Below are 5,741 nucleotides of genomic sequence, written 5' to 3'. Positions count from 1 at the left end.
CAATGTATTGTGATTGCCCAGATTGGTCTAGCAATTGCAAGCATTTGTATGGGATGCGACTAATTTTGAGAGAGTTATTTATTGATCTTCACCATATTCTACCCATCATTGATATGGCTCGAGAGCTAGTTATGGTGTGTGGTCGTGAAGGCTTTGATCCTCCTCGAGGAGGATCCTATTCGTGTCAATGTGCAAGAGCTAGCACCAACTCAAGCCTTAACATTAGATTGGTAGCAAGATACTTTCATGGCCTAAAACACTTTGTCCTATTCACCAAGCAACTTTCTATAATTATTGGAAGAGATCCAAATTGATTTTTGGAGAGTTTTATATCCACAAAGTTGTGTTATGAGCTAGAAAAACTTGGCATTTTTTAAAGCATATGGATTCCACCAATAAGATTGTGCTTGTAGATGATTTTTCAACGTAAACTATGCCAAAAAAAAATTGTGCTATTTCTTGGATTTTTTCATAATTTGCGAATATAACTAACTTTGAAGTCACCTTAAAGTGATATACGGTTAGCTATTATCATTTTCAAGATGCCTAAATGCTTATAATTTGCCAATATAGTCACCTTTGTGAGGTTTAAAGTGCTATATGGTTATCTATTATCATTTTCAACATGCTTGAATGCTAGAAAGGAATAGTAGATGCCCCCATTTCAAGGCTTGTAATGTATACAAGAATTTAAACATTTGGGATTTTTTAAGCAAGTTGAATATGACTTTGTTGCAGAGTTGATTGTTCAATGGATTCCATATCCCATGACCATTTTTTCTTGAGTTTTATGGCACTTAATACCCCATACAACTAAAGATGTAACGATGGTTTTTTTTTATTTTACCAAAATCATAGTGATTTTAAGATGAGAGTGTATTCTCCTATGTATAATTGATTGATGGAGCAAACAAAATAAACTTGTAGCTTATATAAAATCTCCCTCATACATGTATAATTTGGCTATTAGTTCAATTTTTCCAATGAAATATAAAGAACATATTGTGGAACCCTATTTTCTCATGCATGCAGTTTTACTACTATATAAGTGTCTCCAGGTCATAGTTTGGCAACTTTTGATGCTTTTGAGAGTTTTTATAAGCCTCAAGGAGAATCTATATCCTAAGAACACCTTCTTATTGGTCATTATGAGTATATGTGTAGAAACATCAGAAATAGGTCAATCCATTGAGGAAAATGTGATATTTTCCTAGCTAATTGTAGTTCTAAAATAAAAATTGTGGTGTCTTAAAAGCCATAGATTATGACTACTAACCCATTGAAGTTATTAGGAAAAATTCTTTAATGATCTATAAATTTTTATAGAGTCATTAGGATTGGATTGACCTTGCCATTTTGTTGTTTTTATTGAAATGTACAAGTACATCCACTTTGGAAGCTTGCCATGACAAAATGATAAGTAATTGCACCCATAGGGAATCCCATCATACAATGAGTCACAAATAATATAATCAATGAGGCCAGTGCAAAGATTGTATGCTAGTCTTTGCAATGGAAGAGTTGTTGGAATTAGGGTTGCAGGGAAACACAACCAGCTTGGAGAAGATGAAGCTCAAGGCACACAACAGAGAGCATATTGCTTAAAGCACAATGGAAAGATAAGTTGGCCATAGAATGATGGACGTATATACAATGCAGGGGGGAAAAAACCTCCTAGTAAGGGAAAAAATGCCACAACAGTCCTAAGTGTGCTCACACACATCACTACCTCAGATATGGTAACAAACCCCCCCTATGAGGGATGCAATGAATGAGACCTGGTACATAGTGTATAGGGAAGTGTCATGCCCTGAGAACATCATCAATCCACAAAGGGAAGTAAGCCCAAATCTTTGCAGAAAGCTTTGAACTTCTCACAAGGCAATGCCTTTGTGAACAGATCTGCAAGGTTGTCATGTGTTGGCACATAAGCCAAGTTGATCTCTCTTGCTAAGAGTCTCTCTCTAACATAGTGATAATGCACCTCAATGTGCTTTTTGTGAGCATGAAAAATTGGGTTCCTCGCAACTGCCAATGTGCTTTGACTGTCACTGTAGATTATGTTGGTAGTGCCCTATCCAACATCCAAATCAATCATAAGACGTTTGTGCTATACACACTCAACCGTACCTATGAAGATTGCCATGTACTAAGCTTTACAATTGGAAGTGGACATAGTAGGTTGCTTCTTGCTCAACCATGATATGCATGAGCTGTCGAGCATGAAACAAAAACCACTTGTGGACACTCGCCTGTCATAACAACCAGCCCAGTCTAGGTCCAAAAAATCATGTAAATCCAACGGCAATGATCCCCCCCTTGGGATAAAACAAGCCAAAATATAAAGTGTCACTCAAGTAGAAAAAAATCCTCTTCACAGCCTGCCAATGCTTAGACCCTAGGCTATGCATAAACCTACTAACTTGTGAGACTATACACTCAATATCTAGCTGCATATTGCATACATGAATAAGCATCAAGAAATAATGACATTGGCAAGATCACCAACATCATGAAGACTTAATTTCAAACCTGCTTCCATTGGAGTAGCAATAGGTTTGCAGTCCTCATGGACGAACTTACATAGTAATGTCTCTATATAGCTTGTTTGACATAAGGTAATACCACCATCACAATGCTTAAATTGTATGCCCAAGTAATGATGCAAAAGCCCCAAGTATTTCATCTTGAAAATAGCATTCGAATCAGCCTTGAATTCAGAAATCTGTGTCTCATTTGGACTAGTATCAACAATCACCCTCATGCTTGACATACAAAGTGCTTTCTATAAGACTGTTATGCAAGCCTCGTTTGCCCAAATGAGACACAGCCTTCTTGTACCAAGCACAAGGAGACTGCTTCAACCCATATAAATCTTTCTTACATTTGTACACTTTGTCTTCTTATCCTTTCTTGACAAAACCATGAGGTTGCATTACATAAACCTCCTCAAATATATCACCATTCAAGAAAGCAGTAACAATGTTTGATTGATGTACATCCCATCCAAAGTGAGTTGCCAATGCACATTGAAAACAAACAATGATCATACAACAAGTGGGAGAAAAACTCTCTTCATAATATATGCCTTTCTGTTGTGCATAATCCTTTGCAACAAGTCAAGCATTGTAGCAATCAATCTCACCATCCTAATTACGTTTCAGCTTGTAAACCCACTTCGTGCCAATGTCCTTTTTGCCAAGAGGCAAATCACATAAAGTCCATGTGTCATTTTCTATAATTGCATCATATTTTGATTGCATGGTAGCCATCAAATGTTTTAAATTATGTGTTTCACCAAAAGAAAGAGGTTCCTCCTCATCACATAAACTAGAAACAACCAAAGCAAAACAATATGGCACATAAGATGCATGGACAAGACTTGAATGAGTATGACTAGACATAGGTGCATCCAATTTCTTGTCACCCAAAGTATGCATCGGCCATTTTGGCATACCTCTATCCTCCTCATTATCATCCCTCCACATCAAGTACATCATGTACATCTGCATCAGCAATAGGATGATCCATAACATTTTTGTAAGGGGTGAGCTTTGTCCTAGAGCCACTAGATTGTGACTCAAGGAGAGTCGATGAGAGGAAAGGTGGAATGAGCCCACATGGAGTGGTGCAAGGTTGTAGATCTACTTAAAGCCCATTTTATGAACGAATAAACCAAGTCTATTTTTGCATTACATTTCCCTTGTTTATGGTGAACTTCTGATGGGTTAGCAAATACTCACGATCATGTTTATGAGTCCGAGTTAATTGATCTTGGAACCTAATTTTCTTGAGTGATAACCTAGCAAACACACAGTCAGTTGTGTGCACGATGTTTTTCTTTCATCCACCATAGCTAGCACGATCCCATTCCCATCAAGTGGTATCAGGGCTATGGTGTGCTAGCTAGGTTTGTTGTTATGATTTTGTGTGTTAGTGATTATCATCTTTATTAGAGTCATTAGCATTTCTTAATCATCATTATGGCCCATTGGCATTTTCATAACTAGTTGCGTGTGGGCATGTCCTTGGCACACCCAAGAGGCCACTACCCTCCATGGCTAGGTAGGCTTGATTAGGGAGAGGATTAATATCCGCTTTTGTGTTCATTTTTAGCTTGCTTCATTTCAATGTTACTCCCATCATAAGCATCATCACCTTGTGCAATTTATGTGTGTGCAAAGCCGTTGTCGAGAGCAATCCATCAAATATCTACTTGCTTTAATCGGGCCTTGCATGCCAAATTAATTGGCCAATTAACTTTTGCAAGTTATGCATGTGTATAGTGCTCTACACTAGCTTTAATTTGAGCTCTTAAGCTCCAAAGTCCGAGGGGATTAAGCCATCTAATCCTATCTCCAACTTTAGGTGTGTGTATGTGTGTTTACTCTGCCCAGTCGAGCATAAAATTCTAAGGGGTTGGATCCCACGTGGTTAGCTCACTATCTATAGTGCATTGGACCCATAGGTTTAAGGCTCAAGTCTCCTTATCTAATTTGGGGAAGATGGCCTGCCAATTACATTGTGATTGAAGAGAATTTTGGGTCCACTGAGGTTGAGTCCCGTCTTGCCCTTGAGCCCCCATTTTTTCCCTTGAGGCAGACATGAGCAATGCGGTAAATTGTGTTGCAAAGCAATTTTGGGTCCACCACTGCAGGTCACACATGCAAAATTGTTGAGCCATAAGATTTAAGCCCTTTTGCCTCTTGGCTTAACAGGGGCAAGTTCTCACCCAAAAATTGAGGCGACCTTGTTAAGGGACAATGCCCACCGATAGCAGGCAACAAGAGCCCCTTTTAAGCAACGAGCCTCAAGAGCATGCCCCAAGGCTTAAAGCATTCGAGACCCTTTAAGGGCCTGGTCCCATAGAGTTGTAGCAAAGCACTTTAAAAGATCTCCAAAGCCGAACCCCAAGGCAAATCATTAAGCTTCTAAAAGACCTACTAGCTCCTTTCAAGAGGGATACAAAAGGATTTTCAACAAGCATTCAAAGGTGATTGAAGAGCTTCAAAAGGCTTCATCTGGTTACTTCAATGCAAAAGGCACTACCTCTTTGTGAAGAGGAGCTTCACTCTAGTGAAGAGGAGCCTCACAAAGTTCAAAAATATTCTCTCTCAAACTTCAAAGAAAAAAATATTTTCACGCTTGTAATTCAAACATTAAATTCTTGCAACCAAAGCACCATTTGCAATGTATGTAATTATAGTCATCTACATGGATGACATCATAATTGTGCTCCTATACGGAGTCAAGACACTGGCCATCGAGAGTCTCCAAGTGCAAAGACCGCTCCAAGGCACCATGGGGAAATTTCAAAATTCACTTTGAGAGGAGGGGAAAATCCGCAACACCATCATTAGCATCCCCATTAATAGTTCTTTTACATCAGTATTTTTGCATTGCATTTGTTTTTCAATAAGGCCTAATTGCACAACAAAAGTGGGAAAGAAGCACTTGTTTGAGGGGAGGATACGAAGACAAAGACCATAAAGCAGTTCTAGACAAAGCATTGCAGAAGACAAAGGTGCTCTTAGATTAGAGCGAAGCAAACATTTTTCAGGATTTTTCTCTTGGATTAGAGCGTTGTTTTTTGCTCCTAGATTGGGGATGGTCTCCTAGACTAGAGATGTTTGGGTGTGCCAGAGATGTCAGTTTCTTCAGTTTCTTCCTAATCCAAACCTCCAGGGGAGGATTGTAAGGTGTGAGCTTTGTCCTAGAGCCACTAGACTGTGAGTCAAGGA

This window comes from Adiantum capillus-veneris, chromosome 25 (assembly GCF_014529385.1).
Source record: "Adiantum capillus-veneris isolate H3 chromosome 25, ASM1452938v2, whole genome shotgun sequence".
Taxonomy (NCBI): Eukaryota; Viridiplantae; Streptophyta; class Polypodiopsida; order Polypodiales; family Pteridaceae; genus Adiantum; species Adiantum capillus-veneris.
Note: the sequence above shows the minus strand (reverse complement) of the source record.